This window comes from Plecotus auritus (genome assembly GCF_963455305.1).
Source record: "Plecotus auritus genome assembly, chromosome: 3".
Lineage (NCBI taxonomy): Eukaryota > Metazoa > Chordata > Mammalia > Chiroptera > Vespertilionidae > Plecotus > Plecotus auritus.
Window position 1 is genome coordinate 82,935,352 of NC_137772.1, and position 15,322 is coordinate 82,950,673.

Genomic DNA, 15,322 nt, shown 5'->3' on the forward strand with positions numbered 1-15,322 from the left:
GCCTCCGACTCCCTTCCACTAGGGAAAGCCTGTGGCAACCTCCTCAGCCTTTGTGCACACTGGCAAGCGCGCACGCTCAGTCTTCCGCCTTCCCTGGCTCCCGAGTCTCTGCCCGAGAGTCCAGATTCCCCCCACAAGAGCGTGGGTCCCCAGGGGCTCACCCGGAACTGGGGTTCAGTGCAGTCAGAACTGGGGTTCAGTGCGATCGGGGGCTTCCTTCCCCCTTCCGCCAGAGAAAGTCAGCCAGGCTCTAAGCCGCCCTTCCTCTCTGCGCGCACAAAGACCCTTTGCCGTACCTCCAATTCTCTGTGAGCTTTTCTCTTTCCTTCTAGTAGTAGAATTTTCACTCAGCCAGCTTTCCTGTGGTTCTGGATGGTGTCCGTTCTGTCTTTTAGTTGTAGTTTTGAAATTGTTGTGCGAGGCAGCAGTTTAGGTGCTTACCTATGCCGCCATCTTGGTTTCTCCTCTTTTGCCCATTATTTAAGTTCCATTTTCATTACTGTCAACAGAGATTAGGGCCCTGTTAACCATCATTTGCATTTCCAAATAATTTTACAATATTCCTCCTTGTCTTTATTCATTCCTACACTCCACTGTGACATAAATTATACTAATGCACACTCTGTCTAAAGTGTTTATTTGATTCTCATCAAATATTATAAATATTTTAAACTTCTTAACTTCATATTTAAAATTTTCTATGTTTTCATCACTGCCTAGTCTTTGTCTTCTCTTAACTCCCATCCTCTACATATAACCTATCTTCTCCTGAAATAGACTACTACTTATTTCTCAAACATAACAGACTTTTTCCATATCTTTATATTTGCTTGTAGTATTCCTAATGTCTGGTTTACATTCCATTTATTAACTTCTTCACATACATTTCACAGGTCTGATGTCATAGGTCTGGCTCAAGTTCCAACTTTGCTGTGAATTTTTGTCAGTAATATCAGAATCAATATTCACTATTTTAATGCTTCTTTTTAATAATACACATTGTTCTTGTTCCTTATGAAAGGGATCATGTTTAGTAAGTTCCTGGCACAAAATAAGGACTCAATAAATGTTTTGAATTGAATAATGCTTTATATTAGAATTATTTATGCACATATTTAAACTCCTTTGCAAGAATTTGAAGTCCTTGATGCTCTTGAATATGTCATATTCATACTCATGTCTCATTTTACTCAATAATTCATAGCATAAATGCATAGATGAATAATTCATTATCTTAGCTGACTTTTTTCCCCCCACTTCTGTTCATTATCTAGAGGTATTTACCAACTTGAGTTTGTTTCAATTTAGCCTACCCTGAATTCTTCAATCAAAAGTGTTGATTCCAAACACAAGTCAACCATTAGTTAGATGTTTGGTCTTTTGTAACATAATTTGTTCAACTCTAAATTCATATCGTTGAAATAGATATATATTAACTAACATAATTTGCAAAATTAAAGCAATCCAATAATTTAATAAAAAGAAGAGATTTTCTGAAATATTTTTAAAATGTATTTGTATATATTTATCCTTATTAAAGACTAGTCCTAGTTTTTTGCGTTGTGTGTATTTGTTTTTTTTAATATAGATAATTAAGTATTCGAAAAAATGCATCAATTTTCATTATACACCTTTTATATCATAATTTATTATAAGTCAAAAGGATATGAATTTTTCACATATAAGAAATTTTAGATTTATTAAGTAAATCTGAAGCATCATAGGATATTCCTAATTTTCTAAATGTAGGTATATAAGCAAATCATCATTCAAACATTTATTTTAATAATCCAAATGTTTCAAAAATTCATTAAAAAGTTTAGCTTTCATTAAAGTTTTCTATTAATTACTAAGGTCAGACTATTTTAACCATTAAAATCTTCATATAATTTAAAATGCCCTTGAGTTCTGGCAGAAAGCTACGTCATAAAATCAAGTTACTGTATATAATAAAATCTCCTAACTAATCTCTAAATAGCTACAGGAAAGTGTTCCATTTATATTTATTTATTTATTTATTTATTTATTTATTTATTTATTTATGTGTTTATTTATTTATTTATTTATAATCTTTATTGTTGAAAGTATTTTTCCACCATTGACCTCTCCCACCCAGCCCCTGCCTGCCACCCCAGGTCTTCACCATGTATATGAGTTCATTGGCTGATCTCTTCTCCACCCCCTTACCCACCCCTGCTTTCCCTGTGAGGTTTGACAGTCTGCTCTATGCTTCTTTGTCTCTGGGTCTATTTTTTGTTTTTATTTTTAAAAAATTATGCTAAAGGAATGAAATATATATTATTTGGAGATTAACAAGAAACCTTTATAGACTACTAAAATATTCATTTTAAATCACCACTTTCAAGTAAACATTTATATAAACAACTAAGATTTTATATCATGCCATGCAGGTCAAAACTTTCAAGACTCCAGAGAAATAATAATTTTTTAGGATTAAGAATCACCTTCAATCATTAAAATGATTTTCCTTCCTCTAAAAACAAAAACCAACTCATAGACACAGACAACAGTATGGTGATTACCAGAGGGAAAGGGACTGGGAGTGGTAGAAGAGGATAAAGAGGGGAATAAATCATGATTAAATATGAGGTGGCAGGAGAAGATTTGACTTTGGGTGGTGGGCACATGGTCCTATATACAGATTTTTTAAATTAGTACTCCACACATGTAACCTATATGTTCATGTTGACTAATGTCGCCCCAATAAAATTTAAAATAATTTTTAAAAAAGAGAGAAATATGAAGACAAAAAAAAATGAGACTTGACTTGGGGTGATGGACACACAATATAATATACAGATGATGTATTATAGAATTGTACACCTGAAATCTGTCTGATTTTATTAGCCAATATCATCCCAACAAATTAAGTAAAAAAGAAAAATAAAGAAAATCACTTCTCTAGAACTTTTATTTTCAAGTTATGATAAACTATGCTTTAAATTAATTCTGTTATTAAAATCTGATGGACAAAAAGGTTTATCTTAGAAAGACAAAATTGATATAAAAATAGATTAGTGTTTATCTATAGATTTAACAAACTATAGTTTGAACAACTTTTACTAGTAAACCAATGTGTACAGTTCAACTTAGTGTTAGTTACCAAGCAAACCTTCCTGGTAATTAAGCATCCAATTCATGAATATATATGAATATCATCACTATGCCATTGCAGAATAAATAAGACACTCTGTACTGTTTATATGCCCAAGTAACTAATTTTTCTTTTTTTTTTTTTTAATATATTTTATTGATATTTTACAGAGAGGAAGAGAGAGGGATAGAGAGTTAGAAACATCGATGAGAGAGAAACATCGATCAGCTGCCTCCTGCACACCTCCCACTGGGGATGTGCCCGCAACCAAGGTACATGCCCTTGACCGGAATCGAACCCGGGACCCTTCAGTCCGCAGGCCGACGCTCTATCCACTGAGCCAAACCGGTTTCGGCAAGTAACTAATTTTTCAATCATAATAGAACTTTCATCTTATATTGTTTTAATGATTAATTTTTACAAATCAAATTTGTAATATTGCTGCTATTCTTTTATTAAAATAAATGAAATGGAATATATTGGATTTATACTCTCAATTTAATATTATTGTGGTGTGATAAAAATATTATTTATAATCTTTTATTTAAATTTATGGATCAATTTTATGTGAAAAGAGTATAATTAGGAAGCAGTTGTTTTTATAAGTAGTGAAATATTTTTCTTTGATTTCCTAAACTTGCTTATTTCCTATTTATCTATGACCACACTTGACTAAAACTTTGCAAACAAGATAATAACTCTTTATTTTAATATCTATAGTTATTGATTTCAGAGAGAAAGGGAGAGGGAGAGAGAGATAGAAACATCAATGATGAGAAAGAATCATTGATCATCTGCCTCCTGAATGCCCCCTACTGGGGATCGAGCCTGGAACCCAAGCATGTGCCCTTGGCCTGAATCAAACCCAGGTCCCTTCAGTTCACAGGACTACACTCTATCCACTGAGCCAAACTGGCTAGGAAGATAATAACTCTTATCCTATATAATAAAAGGCCAGTGACCATAACGATGTAATGACCTGAATAACCGATCAACAAGTCACTATGAGGTGCATCGACCACCTCTCAGTCCCTCCCCTGATCATGCAGGCTCTGATCACTCGATGGCCAATGGGAACCATGGGGAACCAGGGTGGGTGGCGGCAGGGCGGGACTTGGGACTGGCTAGCGGGCAGAACAGCAGATGTCTTGGTCCCTACCCCCAGCCCGCAGGCTTCGATAGATCACCAGATGGTGAATGGGGAACTGGGGTGGGTGTCAGAGGCGGGGCAGAATTGGGGACTGGCGAACAGGCAGAAGTTGGCCCTGATCGCAGGCTAGGCCTAGAAACCCTGACCCGCTCTGGATTTCATGTGCTGAGGCTCTAGTTTATTATATCAGATTCCTTCAGACTTCATACAGCAGCCTGAGATAGGATAAACTCTTCTATATTAGCTAATTTGTACCTTTGATTTCAGTTAAATACAAGCTTTTGAGATTAATCCACTGTTTCCACTGTCTATTCTTTTAAACATTAGTAATAATAGAATCTCAACTTTTGCTTTAAAATATATTCTGAATTTATTCAAGGCATGTCCAGTGTGCCTAGCAAAGGCAACCAATTAATTCAAACTATTTGTAATTATTTTTAAAATATAAGAGAACCAACATGTATACATTGGTGTCCAAACTGAATTATTTTCAAGTGAATAAATTATAACTGAATATTTCTATTCCCTTTAAAGAGTTATGAATTTGGTATTTCTACAAAATACCAACTTTTTTTTTTTACTTTTGTATTATTTTATTTTTAATATATTTTATTGATTTTTTACAGAGAGGAAGAAAGAGGGATAGACAGTCAGAAACATCGATGAGAGAGAAACATCGATCAGCTGTCTCCTGCACACCTCCTACTGGGGATGTGCCCGCAACCAAGTTACATGCCCTTGACCGGAATCGAACCCGGGACCTTTCAGTCCGCAGGCTGATGCTCTATCCACTGAGCCAAACCGGTTTTGGCTACTTTTGTTTATTGATAATAGTTAATGAACAGCTCTGTTTTATATGCATATTGCTATCATAAATTACTAGCATTATTTCCAGTTATTAATATATGAGAGATCTAATACACAAAATTTGTGTAAGGGGCTTGGCCCCCACCACTGCGGCGGCTGCCTCGGCCCCTGCTCACCAACGTGGGCTCCTGTGCCTCAGCCCCCACCCACCACAGCATCTGTGGGCCTCTGCCTTGGCCACCCCCCACTGGGGCTTCATCTGGTAGGAAGGACATCCAGAAGGATGTCTGGTCTAATTAGCATATTATGCTTTTATTATTATAGATAAAATATCACAATAGTTCTCAAACTATCATAAGGATTAACAATAAATATTTTAATATCTTAGATATAACAGTCACAGCATATGATGTCCAATACTCTTAAGTTTTCTGATCCTCTTGATAAACAATTATTATTTTGAATTAGTTGAACTAACTCATGTTTTGTAAATAATATTTAATTTAATTTCAATCCTATATAATAAAAGCCCAGCAACCAAAATGGCAGAATGACTAGAATAACCAGAGACTATGGCCCCTTGCCCCAGCTGGCCCCACCCCCCAGCGGGGACCTCCACTCCAATTGGGGGCATCACCCAGCCTACAAACTGCCTGCAGCTCCTTTCCCCAGCCAGCCCTGCACCTTAGCAAGGACCCCCATCTCGACCTGGGACCCCCATCAGGGCAGGCAGTCCCAGCTCCCACCCATGCACTGGGCCTCTATCCTTTATAATAAAAGGATACTATGCAAATTGACCCTGATGGTGGAACAACCAGTCACTATGAGGCACGCTAACCACCTCTGTCCCTTTCCCCAGCTGGAAGGCTCCGATCACCTGATGGTGAATGGGGAACTGGGGGTGGGTGGTGGGGGATGTGGGTGGCACCAGGCCAAGGCCCCTGCCCTGCCGGTTGCCCCACACACAGAGAGCGACCCACAGTGGGGGCAGGGCTGGTGAGTGGGTAGAACAGCCAACCTCTCGGTCCCTTCCCCTAGCTGCCAGGCTCCAATTGCCCGATGTCAAACAGGGAACCAGGGGTGGGTGGTGGTGGGGGACAGGGCTGGCTGCGGGCAGCCAGAGAAGATGGCCCTGATTGCAAGCCAGGCCTAGGGACCATACCCGCCCACAAATTTTGTGCACTGGGCCTCTAGTAACAGTATAATAAAGCAGATATTATTACTTCACAAATGAGATAACCTGATGCCAAAAAAGAACATACTAGCCTAAAGGAACAGGAAATAATAACAGAACACAAATTTTCTTTTGTTGATGACAAACCTGGTGCTTTCAACCTCAGTATGCATCCTAGAGACAATCCAAAACAGATATGCAAATGCTACTGAGAGAGCATGTCTCTATTGGAGAAAACGTTGGTTCTTCTACATAGCAAATTATTAAACCTACCTATTTTCCCAACTAATAAATATTAGGACATTTAACAAAACTTATGTTTATCAATATTCAAAGCAATTTCAAATTCCTAATGTCAACTTGATCTACACCTCTAATAGCTAGGTATCTTTTAATGGAAGCTCTACCAGGCATTAATAAAGCCTTACTCTAAAATATGTTGAATCTCAAGCCAAAATGATACATTAATCCAAAATTATTATGAAAAATGTAATACATTTAAAATAATGAATTAAACAAGCATATGATGTCTACAAACATTATTTCAAAAATTACTTTTATGTGAATTCACTTGTCATAAACTTAGTGAGAAATAAAAAAAAATGCTATTTGTATTTTGAGTAAATCAATGAACTGAATATTTCTGATGATGATGCATTCACATGTTTCTTTTAAAAAGATTGAAGTACACCTCCAGAAAATTCACATGTGTGATTACTTTAAATGCAATGACTATTCATAAACTGAATAAACCTGAGAAAAAGAGAATTCTGATAAAAATATTCACTATCCGTACCAGAGAAACCCTATCCCCTCTGATGCTTTCTATCAGCAATAATACTACATGATTACAAAAGTATACATTATATTTACATAATTTTATAAAAAGGAGACACACACTTTTGTGTCTGGGTCTCTTATTCAATAGTATGTCTGTGACTTTTATCCAATGCCATGCTGTGGAGTCAGATCTCACACATCACTACACCACAGACTCTTTTTATCACATACAGTATTTTGTGGAGTGGGAAAGGGGAGACTAAAAAACAGAGAAGTAGTAGAGTGCCTACAATCCACTTAATTCTGACCATTCCATATCATTGGTTGGACAGAACTTATATATTTGCACCATGGTCAAGGCTCTAGCTGGAGTGACACAGGGAATATTCTAAGAATGAGAGCATCCCCATACAGACGGTAGAGTATTTATTTCTAAACTAGTGGTATAATAAGGCCATAGGCAATGCCTAGTTTCTCTCTATTTGACTTTGGGTGGTGGGACCATGGTGCAACATATATAATTTGTAATATAGAAACCCACCCCTGAAACCTCTATGTTCATTTTGACCAATGTCACCCCAATAAATTTAATAAGTAAAACAACAATCAATATATCACTTGACTCTTGCTCAGAAACCACATTAGTATGTGGGCCCACCAGTAATAAATGAAAAGTTCAGTTGGTTTACATCCTTCCTAAGACTTGTTATAGTCTGCCATTTTCATTGCTTATTTGGACAACCAGGCAGTCATTGAATTATGATGATGAATAAAATTGATCACAGTTTTTGTATATTTATTGGCCAACTAGAGGCCTAATGCACAAAGATTCATGCAAGAATGGGCCTTCCTTCCCCTGGCTTCCAGCACTGCCTTTGCTCTGGCCGGAGCCACCTTTCCTCTATAGCCCGGAGCCACCATTCCGCCTTCCCATGCTGCTCACAGGCCCAGAGCAGCTGGGTGATGTGGAACACCTGTGTCATTGCCATGGCGACAACGCAAGCATCCCTCCCTGCCCCCAGCTGCTAGGTGCCTGCATATGCAAATTAACCCGTCATCTTTGTTGGGTTAATTTGCATACTCACTCCTGATTGGCTGGTGGGTGTCACGAAGGTACGGTCAATTAGCAAGTTACTCTTTTATCGTGTAGATTTGAATATTCTCTTCTGTGAATTGTTCAATCTTTTTTTCTCTCCAATTTTCTATCACTTTTTATATTTATTTTATTTTTTTATATTATATAGGATTTTATTGGGGTGACTTTAGTCTACATGAACATATAGGTTACATGTGTGGATTATTAATTTACAAAATCTGTATATAGGACCATATGCATCTTTAACAATATATGCTGGTTATAAATCCTTTATTGAATATCCAGTGCAAATATTGTTTTCAATTCTAAGGCTTTTCTTTGCATTTTTGATGGCTTATTATGAACAACATTTTAATATATAATTTTATATAGTTTATATATGTCTGTATGTGTAATTTAAGTTAGATGAAACATAAATGATTATGTAACTGGAGGTCAAAGGAGTCCTGAGCTTGCCCTGCCTGTCATCACCCAGCCAAAAAGCAGAAACAGGGATGGGATTCTATCAATTATAATTCAATTTATTATTTATCATTAGTTTTATCTAAACAATATGTGTCCTTTCCAAGCAATATAGCTATTCTGTATTCTCCTAAATGAAATTCATTTTTCTTTTTCTTTTTTTTTCTCCTTTTTTTAGTATGATTGTGTGTAAGATAATTTATGATGGAAGATAATTTTCAAAATTCTCATTTTTTTAAATATAAATAGCCAAATGATCTGTCACCATATTCAAAAGGCCATATGAAGTTTGTCTTCAAATATCTGAGGGAGCTAGCCCATATTTAAACCTATTCTCTTCCCTCTGCTTGTGACAAAGTCACTGCACACATCAACCACTGGACATGGATGAGAGCGTGGGATTTATTTCTTATTCACCCTAAACTGAAAGTAAAGCCCCTTAGATATCCTGCTAACTGTGCCGGCAACATCCTCCAGATATGTTCAGCTTGAATGGGTCCCCATTTTGATTTATGTCTGTATTTGTTTTGCAAGGTTGTCAAAATTATGAATTTGAGGGTATTTATAAATACTGTCAAGACAGAAATTGTCATCTGTGCATGCACTCCTCTCTGGTTTCTGTTTTTCTCTTAATTATTTGGTTGGGGAAGTTCTAGTTTTCTTACGTTAAGAATATTATAGAAATGTATTATAATGTAGTATTTTTATTCATTGCATTGGCAATGAGAGAGTTGGTTTAAAGAGTCCAGCAAGTCCAAGTCCAGAAACAGAAGTTATTCTGTGCACTCCTTTTACCTGGTATTTGAGGCCCAATGCACGAAATTCATGCATTGGTAAGGTCCTTAGTGGCTGCCAAATGCTGGCCGGGTACTCCCTCCCTTCCCCCGGCCTCCTGCTGCTGCTGTCGCCGCCACCACCACCACCGCCACCACAGCTGCCATCACCACCGCTGCCACCATCACCACCACCAGTCAGGGCCTCTCTTCCTTCCGCCTGCTGGCCCCAACCCCTGGTTGAACTCCTGGGACAACTCCCAGTCGAGGGGACAATTTGCATACTATGCTTTTATTATATAGGATACTCACAGCACTTAGCACAGTATCTTTCTACCTTAGGTTTTGATAAACACCTTTGGAATAAATCCAACAATGTTTATACCCTTGTTGATTCTACTGCAGGAAAAAAATCTCTATATTTTGTCATCTGTATGTATGTGTACAAAAACAACTTACGTTAAAACAGTTGTGGCATGGTTGTTGTATAAGCGAAAGGTTGCTATCTAAGAGCTAGTATTTAGCTTGCTTATATGAAAACATTATTAATAAAAACAAACCAGACAGACTTGATTAGAATTTAGTAGCGTGATATGAGTTAACAGGAAAAAAGAGTTATATTTTTCAGGCTATTTCTCATTTCCCATTAGAAATATTTATATATTGCTACTGAAGATGTAATATATTAAATAGGTATATGATAGGCTGGTTTTGGTAGCACTTAAGCAATTAAAAGAAAACATTCTTTTTATATTAAGCACTAACAATACAATATAACTAGCCTAATTCATAAAATAATATGTTCATATATACATATATAAATATGTTAAGGAACAATATGCTAAAACTAGTGTGTAATTATGTGAAACAATCATTTTTTAAGGTTTTCCCTTAATTATGTTTACTGCTGATAGAGATGAAGACATAAACAAAGGGGAATTAGAAGGCACACATGTATGTTTAGTGTTTACCTATTAACAACTGAAAAATCAAATTATTTAAGTAAAAATTACTTTCTAATACCCAGCATATGTCTATTAAGTATAACGTAATTCTTATTTGTAGAAAAGAAAGAATTTATATCTTGGGATTAACTCTATCATAAACACACAATTTGAGGTTGAACCTTGGGTCAAACATCCATTTATCCTCATTATGTAAATAAATATAGACTAAATAAGTTAAATAGCATAATAAAGTGATAGTGTATGTGATTATGTTTTAAAAAATGTATTGTTTTATTTCAAATACGAATAGGGTTAGAAACTGTGCTGCAAGAAAACTAGAGTGTAGGTTCTAACACAAACTCACAAAATTCACAAGTAATGTTTATGTCAAAATTTAGTGTCCATGATAATATAGAAGCTAACTAGTCATTTCAAAAGAAAAGGAAAATGTTCTTGATTAAGTAGTAAACATAAATTACTTTCTAATAAGTAAATTTGCTTACTATGTTAATCCTCTCCTTTAAAGTTCAATAAAAAATGCTCCTTATGTGAGCCAAAGGTTTGTAGCCAGTCAGCAAATAAACTAGGTCAGATTTTGTTTAACTTTATTTATCTTTCACTAAATGAAATGATAGCCCTGATGAAAACAGAAAAACTACAGAATCAAACCAAGTCAGGTCTAAACTAATATGTAAATGGAAACCCTCTTTACCTACCTCTAGAATATTTTTAATAAGAAAATTTAAATAATAACAAAGTAGTTCTTTGTATCTTCTAAAAAATAAAGTAACCACTTTATTATATGTGTTCACTCTTGCTATTTAGTCATAACAGTTAAAGCAATAGGCTGGGAAAACTTCCCAAGTTGCTTTTAAAAGCAAAAACAATCTATAATAATAAAAGTGTAATATGCTAATTAGACTGGACAGCCAAACGACCTTCTGGACATCATTCTGGATGTCCTTCCGAATAAAGCCATGGCGGTGGGAGCCGAGGCAGAGTGGTTATGGGGCAATCAGGCAGGAAGGAGAGTGGTTAGGGATGATTAGGCAGGCAGGCTAGTGGTTAGGGATGATCAGGAAGACAGGTGAGTGGTTAGGGGGTTATCAGGCAGGCAGTCAGGTGAGCGGTTAGGAGCCAGTAGTCCCGGATTGTGAGAGGGTGAATGCCGGGCTGAGGGGGACCCCTCCCATGCACGAATTTTGTGCACTGGGCCTCTAGTTATCAAAATAAAAAAAAATATTGCACCACAAATACACTTTGTTATAGACTTCCCTTGGCAAACTTGATATTGACACATCTCAAGAATGTATTTAAATGTTCTGTTGGTCTCCAGTAGAAGAAATTTTGGTGTTGGGCCCTCAAGACAGATAATTTAAAAAAGCATTTTCATTTTCAATTTAGGTTTATTACCCAGAAGTAAGAGATTGTGAATCCTTTCTCTCAAAATAGCGATGGATCCTCCAGCACCAGATGTAATAAAAAGCCTTAATTGAGGTGTGCTATATTACAAGCTGTCAAATTATTATGAAGAATGTACTGTCATCCATTTACTACATAAAGCATATATTTTTTATCATCCATTATGATTCAATTATGGTCATTTACATTTCACACCTGAAAGTTATTTATACTTAAAAATACTCCATGATTAGAAATAATATGCAATTAGAGAACTCTGTTCATGACACCTGAGCTAGTTGTTTTCCTTAACACCATTAGAAACATAAGCAATGAGATACCTAGTTCATATTAACTTACTTTTTATTAAAAGATCAATATTTACTTATAATGTACTCTGGGTCCCTCTATTTAGGTTTCCTGAGTATGATTTACTAGGACTCTTAAATATATCATGCCTATTACCTTTCACTATAGGTATTTCTCAGTGTTTTTTAGAATATCCTCAGATTTTATATTGTGATGTAGCTTTATAGTTGTGAGTACATGAAACAGTTTATTCTTGTATTGCTACTGATTAATTACTAGAGGCCCAATGCACAAAATTTGTGCAAGAGTAGGCCTTCCTTCCCTCCGGCTGCCAGCAGGCACCTGGGACCCTGACTTCCCTCGCAGCCCTGACTTTGTCCAGAAGGATGTCCAGTCTAATTAGCATATTACACTTTTATTATTATAGATTTTGTTATTTATTTATATTACACATGTAAACCCACTTTTGCCCACCCCTGTATATTTATGTATAATCATATATACTATCTATACTAATAAAAGCCTAGGTGGCCCTCATGCCTTCATGCAATGCCCTCACATCATCACAAGATGGCCACCACTAGATAGCCACCACAAAATGGCCGGCAGGGGAGGGCAAATGTGGGTGATCGGCTGGCAGGGGAGGGCAGTTGGGGGCAATTGAGCCGGCATGGGAGGGCAGTTGGGGTGATTGAGCCGGCAGGGGAGGGCAGTTGGGGGTGATTGGGTCAGCAGCGGAGGGCAGTTGGGGGCAACTGGGCCTGTAGGGGAGGGCAGTTGGGAGCCATCGGGCCAGAGGGGAGCAGTTAGATGTTAATCAGGCTGGCAGGGGAGCAGTTAGGGGGCAATCAGGCAGTCAGGAAGACGAGCAGTTAGGAGCCAGCAGTCCTGGATTGTGAGAGGGATGTCCAACTGCTGGTTCAGTCAGACATCCCCGAAGGGGTCCAGATCGGAGAGGGTGTAGGCCAGGCTGAGGGACACCCCTCCTATATACAAATTTCATGCACCGGGCCTCTAGTTCATATATATTTATGAAGATATTTAATAAATAAAAGGTTTATTATATGGAAGTGACTCAAGCAATTATGAAAGCTGGAATGTCCCAAGGTCTACAGGTTGAGTCAGTAAACTGCAGACCCAGGAATGCTATTGGTTTAGTTCCCATCTGAGGCTCATGGCCTGACAATCAGGAGACTAATGATATATTCAATTTCAAAGGCTAATAGTCTTGAGACCCAGGAAGATCCGCTGTTTCAGTTTTATTGTGAAGGCAAGAAAAGTTGGTGTCCCAATTCAAAGGATATCAGGCAGGAATAAATCTCTCTTATTTGAGGGAGGGTCAGACTTTGTTCTATTCAGATCTTCAAATGATTGGATGAGGCCCACTCACTTGAGAGAGGATAATCTGATGTATTCAGTCTACCTATTTAAATGGTAATCTCATCCAAAAGCACCCATACGGGAATACTCAGAATTATGTCTGACCAAATATCTTGGCACCTCATGGTACAATCAGTTGACACACAAATTTAACCATCACAGTACCATTGTTATAATAACCTCAAAAATGACTTAACTAGTACTCATTTTTTTTCTGTTTTCCTTAATGCATGGTGATTTTATATTTTCTTCTTAAAATATTCTTCTGAAATGTAAATTCAACAACAAAGGTTTAGGGAAACTGATGTTTTTCCTGTGATTGTCAGGCACAAACAATCTACACTAGCTATAAAAATGTGCTATCACCCTTAAATGAAGTGAACAAATTTCTACACAAAGAAACTAGCCAAAACTGACACAAGATAACATTTGAACTATCCTGTAAACAGAATGAATCAATTCACTGTCAAATACTTTCCCACACTGGTAGTCTAGCAATAGCTATTCTTTAGTATCAGTGTTTGTTCCTTTCCCTATCAATCTAAATAGAAAATTTCAAAAAGGCCAACAAACATATGCACAACTCATAAGCAACTTTTTAATGGCCTTGGACTTAAATATGAACAAGGATCACTACTTTAGTGAGCATTTTTTTTCAGTCATTTTTGCTCTGCAGGATTAAAACCTTTCTACAGAAATCATATTCATTAATATTCTCATTATGCTAAATGATATGCCAGACAGGAAAAGACAAATAGTGTAAGGGTTCACTTATATGAAGAATCCAAAAAACAAAACAAAGCAAGCAAACAAAACAAAAATAAACTCATAGAAACAGAACCAAAGCAATGATTAGCAGAAGGGAGGGGATGAAAAGGGGAAGGGGAATATAGTCTATAAGATTGTGATACGTTAACATAGTGACAGATGTTTACTAAAATTAGTGGGGTGACTACATTGCAAGATATAAAACCGCCATATCAACTAATATAAACAATATGTGATTGTATACCAGCTATATTTTTTTAAATTTAAAAAATACTAAAAAATATTTATATTCTCTTCCTCTCTCTCTCTCTCTCTCTCTTTCCTTTCCTCCCTCTATCCCTCTATCTCCTCTCTATTCCCCACCCTTGTTAGTGAAAGTTTAGGCAGTATCTGGGTCAATTTCCTGATACAGAGGTATCCAAAATTAGTGTACTTGAAATCTTGGAGCATCATATTTTTGAAGGCACTATTGTTGGAAACTTAGCCTAGACTGTTCATACTCGGCCTTCATCTATATCTTGAATTACTCAATGTTTAACAAATTGCCTGTATAATCACACATAATAGACTTTGGTTATTTACAACTCAGGTCATCCTACTAATAAAAAAGTAATATGCAAATTGACCGTACCTCCGCCACACCCACCAGCCAATCAGGAACAAATATGCAAATAAACCCAACCAAGATGGCTGCAGCCACAGAGAGAAGGAGAGAGGCTTGGGTTTCCCTGGCAATGGAGGAAGCCAAGCTTTCCACCTACCCTTGCCGGCACAGGCCTCCACTCAATGCTACAAAGTTTCAATTATAGAAGATAAATAAAGCCCAACAGAAATGGTGGCAGCCATGGAGCTGGAAAGAGCAGGAGGCTAGGGTTGCCTGCAGCGATGGAGGAAGCCAAGTTTCTGCAGCCCTGGCCTGCTTTGGCCTCTGCTAAAGGCTACAAATTTTCAATTATAGGAGATACATAAATCCCAACAGAAATGGCTGCCACCACAGAGCGAGCAGAAGGCTTGGCTCCACTCCAGGCTACAAAGTTTCAATTGTAGAAGATAAATAAATCCCAGATCCCAGAGTCTCTGCTTGGGTTGCCTGGGGGCATGTCCGGCCTGCAAACCACCACAGGCCCCTCGCCCAGGCCGCCCCATACCCCAAGGGAACC